Genomic DNA, 16,548 nt, shown 5'->3' on the forward strand with positions numbered 1-16,548 from the left:
TGTATTTCTGAATAGTAGCTCTTGGTTTGTTTCATTTCCATGTGTAAATTGAATTTGACTCGTAGTCTTTGATATCTCTTTCAAACTTAGTTTTTTTGATGTCTGAGATCCATCCTCCAGACTTTGTAAATTCTTCTGCATATTTTGTTTGAGTTTTGTATCCATAAAGGCTTCTACACTGGGTGGAAAACTTTCACCTAGTTATTTTCAAGAAACAAATATCAAACGCAATGTGACTTGATTATCCTTTATAAATTTATCTTTATTAAGTTTTGAAAAGGAAATACAAATACAAACACCGGGTACTAGTTGTGCAACAAGTAGTAGGTCAAATATGACCCCATAACCATAACAATAACCAGTATTTCCAAAACATTTGAAAATGAAATAATTAAACACAATACAAAGTAGAGTCGCTGGTAGAACATTGGTTCAATGTGTTTTAGGATATACCAGCGTGGTGACTCAGACTTAAACATTAAGTCATTACATATTCATGTGGATTAACAAATAAGGGCTATAAAAGAAAGAATGAGTAGTTAAAACAAAAAACACAAATACACACAAAGACAAAGGGAAGTGGGGGAAGGGATGTGTGGGTAAGAGGGTTAGGGTACTGTCAGATAGGCTCCTGAAGTATAGACTTCGCTTTCCCCTATGAGGTCAAGGTAATCAGCGGAAGATTTAAACTCCAGTAGAACCATGTTTTATAAAATTTATCATGTGAGTTATTGATCATGGAGGGGAGTTCGTCCGTTAGCATAATCTCATTTATTTTGGTGAACCATAGTGAGATTGTCTTGATAGTGTTACTTTTCCATAGCAAGGGAATACATGCTCTAGCAGACGTGATCAAGAGTCTCAGTGTCGAGTTTCTTATATGTTTTTAAAGGGATGTTGCTGTGATGGAGAAGGACGAAAGCTGGGTCAAGGTCTGAAATAAGATCAGTGAATTTACTAATCACTAGTAGTACTTTTCCCCAGAAAGGAGAAAGGAGTTTACAGGCCCAGAAAATATGTAGTAGGTCACCCTCCTCCTCCCCACATGTCCAGCACATGGGACTAGCATCTGGGAATATAGAGTGTAGGCGAGTTGGGACCCTATACCACTGAGAAAGCAGTTTATAGCTGGCCTCCTGAAATCGCGAGCTGATTGATGATGTGTGTCAAGGTGAAGATTCGCTTCCACTGATCCCTCATTAAGGTGCAACCCAGATCTCTCTCCCATTGACATTGGAAGCTGGTTTTAGACTGGTCCAGGGGTTCAATCAGTAGGGAATGCGAGAGTGACAGTGTGTCTTAATGGGCCAGTATTTGGTAACTTGGTTATCCTATAAGGGTTTTTTTTAAATGTCGACATACATCCTGTAAAGGATGCAACTATGTTAATAAAACCGACACATTTGCAGAAAACCTAACGGGACAAAAATTTGCAATACACAATTTCATCAGTTGTACCACTATAGGGGTCATCTATTTAATAGAGTGTATAGAGAGTTAATTACAATATGTGGGATGCACGTCAGATCTGCTGAAAAAATGTATTAGAAGACATTTATCTGACGCAATCAATCCCACAGCATTAAACCTGTCTGTGGTTTCAAGACGCTTTTCACAAAAACATAAAGGGGATATCAGATCCTTCAGATATCAGGATTAGAAAAGTCTTATAAACCATTAAGAGGTGGAGATGTGAAAAGAAAAATCTTAAATAGAAAGTCATATTGGATATTTAAATTACAAACTAGAGCCCCACAGGGAATGAACATCAGACAGGATTAATATTACAGTGCAATTAATTGTATTTGTCTTTGATTTCCAGTGATTTTATTGAATGTCTCATGCATGAGTTGTATTTGTGTATTCTCTTTTACTTCCATACAATACAGGGTTAAATTGTTGTGCTCAGTAATCAATGGACACCCAGGAAAGGGAAGGATATAAAAGTATCACCGAGACTCACATGTTGTAAATCAGGAATAAGCATTGGTTTGGTATGTGGGCACTTGGTGGTATGCCATCACAACAGGTTTTATGAATTCACAATAAATGTGAGGTTTTAACAATATAGAGAATGCTGGAGAATCCATCTCTCCTCCTTTCTCTACTTGAACCTTGAAATGTCCCTGACCAGGGCGGCTCCATGCGGTGATCTTCAGACCAGATACATTGAATAAACAGTGAGCTGACCTCCCTCTCCATTTTACCATTATATCCATGTTTTCCCTATAGTGACGAATATTTATTTTTGCTAAAACTGTGATATTTTCACTTTAAAACTTTTTTTTAAACCTTTCTTTATAAACGTTTTTAAACCACTCTCATTAGTGCGATCATACAACACAGAAGCCTCTGATCGCTCCGGTGATGCACTGTACTACTGTAGTGCCGTGTATTATCACTACCTGTGCAATAGTAATGTCCCCATATACATGAGATAAGTGTTGGCTGAGCGGTCATTTGGTAGACGGCTATCTCTCCAGACTCCTCCATACACACAAATATTCCAGCTTTCCTGTGGTTTGTATGACTGACTGGTACTGTCGGGAGGCCCCCAAATACATTATATAGTCAACCAAAACCCCCAAAATCAGTGCTTCCATGCAACTTTAGTCTAATGTTTATGGGGCGTTAAAAGGTAACTTATTGGACGCTGCCTCTGGCCCGGCCTAATAGACTTTCGTACATTGCAGGCCCAGACACCATTATTAGGCATTTCAGTATTGTAGGAACTAGGCAGCCCCATACAATCGAGTACTTGGGGAGGAAGGGCATTCAGCCGAACTCTGTCACACCTTCTTAGATGCCATGTTTGCTTTTTGCAGGACAACGCGCACAGCACCAGGAACTAGCGGTGGACACCGCGATCCTCTAAGCCACTACGTGCAGTACCACCTTATAACCAGGAACTAGGGGTCACAAGTATGCTACGTACAGCTCTATTCTGTGTATCTCTGCCTCCACAGTCCCTCTCAGCTGATAACTCTGAGTCTGCCACTCTCTGCTCTTTTCTGCAGACCCAAGCAACCAGTGTCACCATATCTCCACACTTTTGAATCCCTACCTTTGAACACCATCCAGCAATCTAGTAGGTGTCGCCTCTCTTCAATTTGTATATATACTTGCTCTATACTATGATGTTGTATCTGCATTAATGGGGTTTGATGAAATATTATGCACTGTTTGACAGCATGTTTATTGTTCAGGTTAAACAAGAGATATTATCATGTTATTGCGCTATGATCCATTTGCATATGCTTTTTTATTTTATTACTTATTATTATTCTTTTATTTATTGTTTTGTTCTTTGTGCAATTTCCAATAGTTCTTGATTAAGGTCAGATCGACCGAAACGTTTACTTTTGTTTTTGGACTGCATTAAAAAAAAATTTTTCTATAAGAACCATTGAGTGCCGAGGTTATTCTCAATGTCAATTCCAGTGTCAGAAAATTAGACGAGAATTAGCTTTATAGAAGATGAGTCTATGAGAAACGTATTCAGCTGCAGACTCCGGGGAAGAAACTGCTTGTTGTCTGTGGCCTAAAATATATAGGTTTTATTAATAGATGTAAAGAAGAAAACTAAATACTGTGAAATAATAAATCTCCTTATATGTTTCCCCTCATTATCTCCAATAGCTGTATTATTACACAGGATTTTTATGATGTTACATCGGCTCATCTTCTTCTCATTCAGGTCCCTACAATATTAGATCCTCTCAGTGAAGATCTTCTACATAAGAAAATTTTCCTGATTTATCCATCAAAGATGGATATGGACAGAGACAAGATGGCGGAGAGGATATTACACCTCACCCTGGAGATCCTTTTCCGGCTTACTGGAGAGGTGAGAGATTCTGATGACGTCACATTACATCATTCTTATCTATGGGAATAAGAGATGGACAGAACTGGAGAGGTGAGGACTCTGGAAATGTCTGGAGGGAGATTTATTAATGTGTCTCTCCATAACAAGAGATTAATCACGGGGCCTCCACCTCACCCCCTGATACATGAGGACATCAATGACCAGAAGATCCTAGAACTCACCTACAAGATGATTGAGTTGCTGACTGGAGAGGTGACACTGCTGGGAATGCTGGGACATTATACAGTAACGCTATGAAGGGATCGGGGGGATAACGGTATCATTGTATGTGTCAGGTTCCTATAAGGTGTCAGGATTTCGTCGTCTATTTCTCCATGGAGGAGTGGGAGTATTTAGAAGGACACAAAGATCTGTACAAGGACATCATGATGGAGGTTCCCCAGCCCCTCACATCACCAGGTAATAGAGAGGACTAAATACACACGGCCTATAATTATCTGTATGGAAAGAATGAATTCAGTCCCTGTATGTGTTTCCTCCAGATCTATCCAGTAAGAGGACAACACCAGACAGATGTCCCCGTCCTCTTCTTCCACAGAACTGTAAACAAGAAGATCCCAATGTTCCTCAGGATCATCAGGTAGATGGAGAGAAGGTGTCATGAGATCTCCCCTATGATATGTAGACTGCTGTGAAGGTCTTGTATTCAGTCTTGTTTTATCCACCATTATTATGTTTTATATTTGTGTAATGAGAACGGTGGAGATGGCAGGATTAGAGCTGATCATAGATGTGACTTCTCCATCTGTCTGTGACTTTTATAATATTTATTTCAGGGTGAAGATCTGACCCATATTAATACTACAGAGACATATGTGAGGGATGATGAGCGGTGTAAAGAGGAGATTCCTACATATGACTACCCAGGTGAGTAGTAACCACTAAATACAGAGAAGTCACAGATTCTTCTCAGTCACCGGCTGTGGCTGCTTTATCGGTGATGTAGTCCGGCCGTATCACAATCGTGTGATCACCATTTTGCCTCTAGACCACAACATTCTCTTCCGTCCGAAAATGTTCAAATTACTTTGGGAAATTGTGAAAGCCCTTTTCTATAGAACTTACAACCTGGAGGATCCACCTACACCCTGTGATTTAGGAGACGTTACCTGCCCAGATCTGTAAACCACAAAGCCAGAAAATTACTTGAAGAAAAATATTATGATGGGCCTGTAAGAGAAAGTGGAGGGTAATGATGGTGTTCGCTTCCTAGATCCCTGATATCTTATTGGATGAATCTACCTTCTCTCCCTTCTGTGCGGCTGAATGTGCTCATATGGTCCCTACAAGACCAGGTCCAGTCTTTCTGGCCAAGCTTCACTTTTATGATCGACATTAAATGTGCAGTGAGGGACAAGTGTGAATTTCTGTACAATAACAGCAGAGTTTCCCTTTATACTGACTGTTCTATTTCTTTTAAAACCGACTAACTTCAAACAGGATTCTGATAAACTACACAAAAAACATTACACCTGTGCCATGATATATCTCTAAGCTGTGCGTGGCTGATGGCTGTAATATACATTTATTCCCGCCTGCAGGAGATGTGTTGGCTCCAGCCCTGGTTTCATGGATTCACTCCACGTCATAAATTACATTATGTTTTCATCCTAAGGAATTCAGATTACTGCACAATCTCTCCTGAAATGGGGGCGCTAATACTTTCTCTACTCTTCTGGTCAGGACTCATAGTAGCTCCAATAGTCCACCATAAATGAGTGTAACTCCAAGTTAGTGTTGGATTTCTCCCTTCATACATACATTGTTGTTGGGGATGTTACATGTTTTCATATTCTTTCTTTTTTTTTTTACAAGTTCATTCTGTATGATACGAGGGTCAGTCAATAAGTAATGCCTCCTATTTTTTTCTCCTTTTAATTGGCAAGAAATTCAAATGCAATTACATAGGTTGAAAACCACAACATTAACAATTAATTTGTCATTTTTCAATATAATCTCCATCTATTTCCACAGTCTTGGTCCACCGTTTAACAAGGGCATGTATTCTAGCATGGTAAAAAGCATTCTTGGGACCCACCGTGCACAAACTTTTCTGTATCCCAGTTGTCCAATAATTTTCATCACACTGCCTTTACTGAGGCAGATAATGGCACACAATTCATCTGCAGTCACCCGGCGGTCACCACGAATGATGTCATCGACTCGCTGAATGCTGCTTGGAGTCACTGTGGTTACTGGCCTGCCACTCCGCATTTTGTCAGCCAACGGTGATGGCCCTTCAGCTGTGTTACAGCGACGAACCCATCGTCTAACAGTACTGACATCCACTGTTGCATCACCGTACACATTTTTCAGTCTCTCATGAATTCAAATGGGCGTTTCACCTTCTGCAAGAATTCAATCACAGAACGTTGTCTAATACGAACATCGATGTCAGCCATTTTGCAAACGGATACAGTCCTGCCACCTGTTGGTGCAGGAAGTTGCAATTGCTGTGGATTGGAGAAGAAGGTTTGAGGAATTGTGCCAAATTCAAATATTTAACATAACTACCTTATTTAAGGAGAAAAAAAATAGGAGGCATTACTTATTGACTGACCCTCGTAGTTTCATTGTGGTGGGATCGGCCGGCCTCACTTATGTGAGTCTGTAACTCCCTGGTCGTCTTTCAGAAAGATCTCCATTTCCTCTTCCAAATGCCCGAGATCTAAATTTAAGACACCTCAGCTCTGCAGTATTGTAAAAAAGTTCACTTTAAATGTCTAATATTTCTTCTTGACACTCATCTGACAGAAAATATTGTCCCTTACGATAGTTTAGATTGCCAAGAGCCACCGAGCCCCATACTCCAGTTACCCCAGAGAGGTTTCACCACTAGTTACTCATTTTTCTCTGATGGAGACTGTTGAGTTTGTTCATTTCAGTTGATGTTTTATTGTCTATAGTCACAGTTTTTGACTTCAGTAATCCTCTGCTTTAACCCCTTCCTGCAGTCAGTTTTCTGTTCCTAATCAGGGCCATTTTTCAAATCTGACGTGTGTCACTTTATGTGGTGATAACTTTGGAATTCTTCACAAAGGATAATAGGAAACAAATGGACCTTACAAATTATTTTCCAACTTCTTTTGAATCTGACAATACCCTGTATACGGTTGTACACTACTGTCTGGGCACATGGCAGGTTAAGAAGGGAAGGAGCGCCATTTAGCTATTAGGAATGCAGATTTTGCTGGAATAGTTCCCAGACACAATGTATTGGGGGCACTGTTTATGGTCATTTGGAAGCTCAAAAGATGGCCACCACAAACAGGCTTGTCTTATCTACCCCGTTTACAGATTTCACAAATTACTTTGCCCATCACCATTTATCCCTTCTACATGGATCTGGACTTACACAGAGACCCCTAGGCTTGGGCCACGGTGTTACCTGCTGTTCTGTGGGGTGAGATGGGAAGAAGAATAGTCAGATAGCCGGGTCAGAACCAGGAGGGCAGAGAAAATACAAAATCAGAAGACACAAGAGTAGTCAGTAAACGGGCCGAGGTCACAACAGAAACAAATACACAAGCCGGGAGCTGAGCACAGAGGACTGAACCAGAGGAGAACAAGGCTGTATCTGGCAGCTTCCGGCAATATACTTCCAGCTTTAGTAGGGTGCGGTGCTCTCCAGTTGGCTGAAGCCGGGAGCATATTACTCCAGCTGGACAGCACATACACCCATACTGCCAGACTGGATGGTACTACAGGTACCAGCAACCCTAATCTTAGTGGCTGGACAGAGCCTGCGCCGCCCAGAGCTTCTGGTTCTGACGTCTCTTCTATCACCAGCGCCGCCTGCAGGATGAATAAGGCGGCTCCTGGTGACAGAAGCAGACGTCACACAAGTCGAAGCAGGAGGAGAAGTAGACGTCCCAGACGAGATGGGACACACCATTTGCAGAAGCCCTAATATAACAAAATGGTAGAAGACCAGATCAGTAGAAATCCCCATAAAGTGACTCCATTTTGGAAATTATAACCCTCAGTGAATTAATCTATAGGAGTAGTGACTATTTTGACTCCACAGTCACTTTCCAGAAATTAGCACGCAGTGGATGTTGGAGAGTGAAAATTACAAATATATTATTTTATTACCCAACACATAGTGCCCAGATTGTGCTCCAGGAGACACACACCGTAAATTAAGTGGGTTCTTCTCACTATAGTAATGCCAAATACATGGATGCTGAATGTGGTTTGGGCGCACTGCAAGGCTCAGAAGTGAGGGGGAGATCTGACTTTGGGAGAGCGGATATTGCTGGATTGGTTTATGGAAGCCATGTTGCTTTTCAAGAGCCTTTGAGCCACTAATAATGTGGAAACCTCTGTTATTCCATTGACAGATGATGGACCTGAGTGGGGACTTGTTTTTTGTGAGATAAGTAGAAGTTTTTATTGGTATTATTTCACCTACATAACATCATTTGGTGTCTTTTTATTCCATATTTGGGAGGCAGAATGAACAAACAGTTGAACACCACGCTCTACTGCTCCTTTCTATGAGGTTTTCTATCAGACAGTCATTGTCCTGGTGAATAAGTGATTTTTTTTATATAACTTGCCTTTTTTATGGACAGTTTAAGTAGAAATGTTCAAAAATATAAAATTCAAGGATTTTTTTATTAAAAAATAATATTCGGTTTTATTCTTGGCAGATGTCTGTACCAGGAGATCAGAGGGACAGCTGACATCTTCAATTTTCAAATCAGATAATTTTCAGATCCAACAGGATACAATTGAAATGAATGACATTTCTCCAGATTTACCATCATCCCTTCACTGCAATGATCTGTCATCTGATCCTTCGAAACAGGTCCTGTCTTCTGATTCATTACCGACTACTAAGGAAAATCAAAGTCACAAAACAAGCATTAAAAAACAAACTGCTCCTAATGCAAAGAAGACATTTTCACATTCAGAATATAGAAATAGTTTTCCTCCCAAACAGTCTTTTCTTAAACCTCAAAAAATTCACACAGCGAAGAATAGATTTTCTTGTTCAAAGCGTGGGAGGTGTTTTAATCAGAAATCAGATCTTGTTAGGCACCAGAGAACTCACACAGGAGAGAAGCCATTTTCCTGTTCAGAATGTGGGAAACGTTTTACAGAGAAATCATATCTTATCGCACATGAGAGAACTCACACAGGAGAGAAGCCATTTTCCTGTTCAGAATGTGGGAAATGTTTTACAGTGAAATCAACTCTTAGCAAACATCAGAGAACTCACACAGGGGAGAAGCCATTTTCCTGTTCAGAATGTGGGAAATCTTTTGCAAAGAAATCAAATGTTATCAAACATCAGAGAACTCACACAGGGGAGAAGCCTTTTTCATGCTCAGATTGTGGAAAATGTTTTGGACACAAATGATATCTTTATAAACATCAGAGAACTCACACAGGGGAGAAGCCTTTTTCATGTCCAGAATGTGGGAAATGTTTTAACCAGAAAGCGCATCTTGATAACCACTGGAGAATCCACACAGGGGAGAATGCCACAACTACACCCAACTAGTCTCTGTACAGACTAGAACAGCCCTAGCTGCACAACTAAAAACTCCACCACACACCCAACTAACTAATAAGCCATTGAGGAGTTTCTCATACCTCCTGAGGAACCAGAGGGGAGGCGGCAACACACTGTCAACCAGGGGAAAGGAAAGTATGAAGGAAAATACGAAAACTCTGAGTGAGAAACAAAAACACATTCATATAGGGGAAAGAAGGCAAGCTAAGGAGAACCAAAAATAAAGGGAACAAGTATAATCTCCCAGAAACCTAACATTGTTGGAATAAAAAGGTACTGGGAGGGAAAGCAAACTGACCGGGAGGATACAAGGTCAAGGGGGCCAAGGTCGGACCCCACTTAAACAGGGTCCCCAGGCAGGACCCAGCTCACCCTGCTTCTTCCTTCTCAGGACATTGGCCATGTTCGAATCTGACACAGCGGTTGAATATGACTAATACACTGTGAAGTCTACAGGCCCCACAGACAGGATCAACGAAAAAAAAGTGGGCCAATCACATCCGGCAGAAGGTACGTGATCACGCCCCTGATCACCAAACTGTATGCACAACTCTATACTAAAAGAATCATCTTACTCCCATTATATTTTCTCTCTCCCCCCCCCCCCCCCTCCTCCCTAGCTAAATCCAAAAAGAAGCAAAAAACCCCACTACGCTGAGGTACGATCACCACGTCTGACCAGGTCTTCGCACCAATACCTCCATCAAGGAAAACCGGGATCATATGCCAGTACTGACCCATTTCCATTGAACTACCTACTGGCCTATTCAACTGATATTCATGTATTGAAATCTATGAACTCTTATTTTATTTTATTTATTGAAAATTTACTGTACACACCCGGACCTAGTGTACTTCTTACGGACTATCTTATATCCTATTCTATTCCAATTTTAATAATTTGTAACCCAATAAAGGAATTTTAACTAATTACCCCGTCTCCCTAATCCATTCCACTATCGCTGGCGCAATTTTAAAAAAACTCTAAATCTACAATACATACATCCATACGGACAGGCATCGGTTCCCTGTCTACAAATTCGCTGCCACCATAGCGCCTTCTTCCTCCCAATCTACATGACCGGGAGGATAGTTTCATCTTTGTGGTGAAACTTATAAAATTCATTCTCACCAACTGTAAATGTAAAACCCGTCCATTTATAATGACCATGGACAAGATAAAGTTTCCCAACTCACATCAGGACCACAAGATCCCAGGTACTTTCAGCTGAATCACAACTAATGTAGTGTACTTAATTATATGTACCAAATGTCCAACTGGGGGTCTGTATGTAGGGGAGACAGGGCAAAAACTTAGAACAAGGATGAATTCTCATCACCACACAATAAAAAAATAAAGAATAGATCTACTTGTGGCCAAACCTTTTTACGGCCACAACTGCTTCTCCCTCTCCCATGATGATAGTTCTGCTTCACGCCACTTGTCTTATCTATTGCATTATTCCTGTGCCCTGTTGTGTATTAATATGTGACTATTCAGATTTTGTGTTATACTATACAAAACATACAAAAGACAAAAAATATATCACATACCCTACCATCATTATATATAAATGTAATGCAAAGTTGCATATGAAATATAGGGTACTTAGTGAACTATTTTTGATCAAAAAAAGTATACAAGCCGTCCCACCAGCGACAAGATGACCCTAATTGGGACGGTCCTACACTGTCTATATTAAAAACCTTACTGTATATCAAAGTTGAAGTGATGCATATTAAAGGGTTGACAAATAGAACCGGGTCCCAATATCAGACCACCTAAGCCCGTTGTAAGCTACATATATACTGACCAAAACCTACAAAAGACAAAAATATATCTCATACCCTACCATCATTATATATAAATGTAAAGCAAAGTTGCATAATAAATATAGGGTACTTAGTGAACTATTTTTGATCAAAAAAAGTATACAAGCCGTCCCACCAGCGGCAAGGTGACCCTAAATTGGGACGGTACCTATACTGCCTATATTAAAAACCTTACTGTATATCAAAGTTGAAGCAATGCATATAAAAGGGTAGACAAATAGGACCGGGTCCCAACTCCAGACCACCCAGGCCCGTGGTAAGCTACATATATACCAGTCAGCTCAACAAAGGGGATGCCACACCCTTAAATTGCACAGAATGCAAACAAGACAAAAAACCAGGCAATGTGAACTGAGGTCTAAGATGGTAGACATGCAAGAAATAGAAGCATGTTCACACTAGCAAAAAAGAAACAAAACCTACAAAAGACAAAAATATATCTCATACCCTACCATCATTATATATAAATGTAAAGCAAAGTTGCATAATAAATATAGGGTACTTAGTGAACTATTTTTGATTAAAAAAAGTATACAAGCCGTCCCACCAGCGGCAAGGTGACCCTAAATTGGGACGGTACCTATACTGCCTATATTAAAAACCTTACTGTATATCAAAGTTGAAGCAATGCATATAAAAGGGTAGACAAATAGGACCGGGTCCCAACTCCAGACCACCCAGGCCCGTGGTAAGCTACATATATACCAGTCAGCTCAACAAAGGGGATGCCACACCCTTAAATTGCACAGAATGCAAACAAGACAAAAAACCAGGCAATGTGAACTAAGGTCTAAGATGGTAGACATGCAAGAAATAGAAGCATGTTCACACTAGCAAAAAAGAAACAAAACCTACAAAAGACAAAAATATATCTCATACCCTACCATCATTATATATAAATGTAAAGCAAAGTTGCATAATAAATATAGGGTACTTAGTGAACTATTTTTGATCAAAAAAAGTATACAAGCCGTCCCACCAGCGGCAAGTTGACCCTAAATTGGGACGGTACCTATACTGCCTATATTAAAAACCTTACTGTATATCAAAGTTGAAGCAATGCATATAAAAGGGTAGACAAATAGGACCGGGTCCCAACTCCAGACCACCCAGGCCTGTGGTAAGCTACATATATACCAGTCAGCTCAACAAAGGGGATGCCACACCCTTAAATTGCACAGAATGCAAACAAGACAAAAAACCAGGCAATGTGAACTGAGGTCTAAGATGGTAGACATGCAAGAAATAGAAGCATGTTCACACTAGCAAAAAAGAAACAAAACCTACAAAAGACAAAAATATATCTCATACCCTACCATCATTATATATAAATGTAAAGCAAAGTTGCATAATAAATATAGGGTACTTAGTGAACTATTTTTGATCAAAAAAAGTATACAAGCCGTCCCACCAGCGGCAAGGTGACCCTAAATTGGGACGGTACCTATACTGCTTATATTAAAAATCTTACTGTATATCAAAGTTGAAGCAATGCATATAAAAGGGTAGACAAATAGGACCGGGTCCCAACTCCAGACCACCCAGGCCCGTGAACATGCTTCTATTTCTTGCATGTCTACCATCTTAGACCTCAGTTCACATTGCCTGGTTTTTTGTTTTATATATACTGACCAGCTCAACAAGGGGGATGCCACACCCCTAATTTGCACAGAATGCAAGCAAGACAAAAAAACAAAGCAATGTTCACATTGCTTGGTTTTTTGTTTTGTGTTATACTATGTCTGATGAAGAGACCTGAGTAGTCTCGAAAGCTTACTGACTAATGGCTAACTGAAAAGATTGAGTCAACCACTGAGGACTTTCAGATTTTTATATTTTTCTCCAAACAGCAATTTTAAGATCTCTCCACAGGTGTTCAATGAGATTTAGATCCGGATTTATTGCTGGTCAGAACTGTCCAGGACTTTGTTTCCATCCATTTTCTGGGTGCTTCTTGAAATATGTTTGGGGTCATTGTCATGCTGGAAGATCCATGACCTAGCAAGCAAACCCAGCTTTCTGACACTAGGCACTCTATTGTGCTCCAAAATCCTTTGCTAATCTTCAGATTTCATGATGCCTTGCACACAGTTAAGGTACCTGACCAGAGGCAGCAAAACAACCCCAAAACATTTTTGAAGTTCCACCATATTTGACTGTATGTGTTGTAAATTTATTGATTATGTTGCGCACCTTGGACAGAAGAACATCCGGATCTCTAAAGATGGACTTATAGCCTTGAAATTATTGATATTTTTCAACAATTTTGGTTTTCAAGTCCTCAGACTCATGCAAAGATTGAATCAACTTCTCCCTTTATCTGGTTTTAGTTGTGATTTTCATATTGCCCACACCTGTTACTTGCCACAATTGCGTTTGAACAAGCTTCACTTGCTTGAAACAAAGTTGTTTACTCACAATTTTGGCAAGGTGTCAACAATTTTGTCCGACTTATTTTGTGTGAAATTATGTTCAATTTGCCTTTTTTTCTCTGTTTTCTTGTGTTGTTCCAATGCATGCAAAGGAAATAAACGTGTATAACAAAACGTGTAATGGCAATAATTTTCTGGGAGAATTACTTAATTTTCTGGAACAATTTCAAGGGAGCCAACACTTTTGACCATGACTTGTTTTTGTTGCCTTTTTAATTTGTTGCAGCATATCATCCTCTTCATGTTCAGCTATATTAGGAGGCTTGTAGCAAAGTCCAATTAGCAGCTTTCCATTATTGCCATTTCCATGTACATTACCCATACAGATTGTACATCAGGGATGTAAAGCTCAAAACATGCAAAGGGCCAAAATGAAAAACTTGGACAAAGTCATGGACCAACCAGTATACAGTATAATGGGCCCCACATAGTCCTCCATACAGTATAATGGGCCCCACATAGTCCTCCATACAGTATGATTGGCCCCGCATAACTTTCCATCCAGTATAATGGGCCCCACATAGCTTTCCATCCAGTATAATGGGCCCCACAAAGTCCTCCATGCAGAATAATGGCCTCACATAAGTGTGGTGGTTCTGGTGTCGTGGGTCAAATATAATCAAAAGATGGGCATGCGTGCAGTACATTGTCGAATCTGCCCCCATGTCGTCATTGAGCTTGAGGTCTTAAATTGTTTTTTACGAAAATTCCCACCCCTTTACCTATTTTTCTTTCCTATCCGTTTCAATGTAGTGTAACCCTCTGTGTTTGTCACCCAGTCATGGCTTTCATCCATCCAGGTTTCTGTAATGCCCACCACATCATAATCTGTGGTTGACCTAAGAGTCTCTGATTCATTCATTTTGTTTTCAAGACTTCTTGCATTTGCCTGCAGACATTTAATACTATTAGCACATTTATTACGGCTACTCGCCTCCTTACTTTCCTTGAATGTCTCACTCTCTCTGTCTACTCTATCCCCTTATTTGCACATCAACCCTCCCTCTCCCCAGATCCTAGTTTGAAAGCTCCTCCATCCATCTGACCATTTTTTCCCCCAGCACATCTGCATTCTCCCCATTGAGGTGCAGCCTGTCCCTATCGTAAATCCTGTAGCCGACAGAGAAGTCAGCGCAGTTCTCCATGAACCTAAACTCTTTCTTCCTGACAATTATCTCCTTAAGTTCCTGCTGACTTTCTAGTGACGTAGTGGAATCAGCAGTATTTCTGAAGACACCACCTGTACTTCAGCTTCTCTCCTAATTCCCTGTAATCATTTTTAAAGACCTTTCACCTCTCTCTAACTTTGTCATTGGTACCAACGTGTACCATGACTGCTGGGTTTTCCCCAGCCGCACCCAATAATCTGTCTATCTGATCGCATGAAGATCCCCCTGTTAGGGGCACACAAAATGTGTGTGTTCTCGTCTTAGTTGTCTGCCACCAAATTGTATATAGGATCTATACGGTCAGAGAAATCATAAATTAACACTGAGTAGTGTCTCAAATAGGCTTTTTGTAGGAAAAATCAGGAACTTTTCCACACATTACCTCATTGCCTTATCTCAGAATTATGGCTGACATCTGTCGCTAATGAGTCATTATTTTAATATGTAAACAATTAAGTCAAGCTGACTCTCAATTAAGTCCGTCTTGCACGTAAGGTTCAAAGGCCAATCAGTATAATCACTTATCTTTTATTATTCTGTAATTTCCCTAAAAGTAATAGAGATCATTAGCAAGCTCTTATTATCAGATTAATATGTTAGTCAATAATCATTAGGGAATTTCCATAATTCCATGTTATAGATTCATAGAATGGTAGAGTTGGAAGGGACCTCCTGGGTCATCTGGTCCAACCCCCTGCTCAAAGCAGGATTCACTAAATCATCTCAGACAGACATCTGTCCAGCCTCTGTTTGAAGACGTCCTTTGAAGGGGAACTCACCACCTCTCGTGGCAGCCTGTTCCACTCATTGATCACCCTAACTGTCAAAAAGTTTTTTCTAATATCTAATTTGTGTCTCCTCCCATTCAGTTTCATCCCATTGCTTCTAGTCTTTCCTTGTGCAAATGAGAATAAAGATGATCCTTCTACAATGTGACAGCCCTTGAGGTATTTGTAGACCGCTATTAAGTCTCCTCTCAGTCTTCTTTTTTGCAAGCTAAACATTCCCAAATCTTGTAACCGTTCCTCATAGGACATGGTTTGCAGACCGATCACCATTCCGGTCGCTCTTCTCTGAACTTGCTCCAGTTTGTCGATGTCTTTTTTAAAATGTGGTGCCCAAAACTGGACACAGTATTCCAAATGAGGTCTGACCAAAGAGGAGTAAAGTGCGATAATGACTTCACGTTATCTAGACTGCATGCTTCTGTTAATACATCCCAGAATTGTATTTGCCTTTTTTGCTGCTGCATCACACTGTTGACTCATGTTCAGTCTATGATCTATTAGTATACCTAAGTCTTTTTCACATGTACTGTTGCTTAGCTCTATTCCTCCCATTTTGTATATGCTTTTTTCATTTTTATTGCCCAGATGTAGTACTTTGCATTTTTCCCTGTTAAAAACCATTCTGTTAGTTGCTGCCCACGGCTCCAGTTTATTTAGGTCTTTTTGAATTCTCTCTCTCTTCTCTAGTATTAGCTATCCCTCCTAGCTTTGTGTCATCAGCAAATTTAATCAGTTTACCCTCAATTCCTTCATCTAAATCATTGATAAAGATGTTGAACAATACAGGTCCCAGGACAGAGCCCTGTGGTACCCCACTTGAGACATTCATCCAGCTGGATGTGAAGCCATTTATGACCACTCTTTGAGTCTGATCACTAAGCCAGTTATGAACCCACCTAACAGTTGCCTTGTC

At 40.3% G+C, this 16,548-nt stretch overlaps 1 pseudogene; it reads left to right on the forward strand.

Moving 5' to 3' along the window:
* The window catches only part of LOC141191588 (uncharacterized), a 47,488-nt pseudogene extending 37,145 nt beyond the window's left edge, over positions 1 to 10,343 (forward strand).
* The last annotated feature ends 6,205 nt before the right edge of the window (positions 10,344 to 16,548 follow it).

The sequence above is a fragment of the Phyllobates terribilis genome, unplaced genomic scaffold (assembly GCF_046119375.1).
Source record: "Phyllobates terribilis strain yellow unplaced genomic scaffold, ASM4611937v1 Scaffold_47__1_contigs__length_9908305, whole genome shotgun sequence".
NCBI classification, from domain to species: Eukaryota; Metazoa; Chordata; class Amphibia; order Anura; family Dendrobatidae; genus Phyllobates; species Phyllobates terribilis.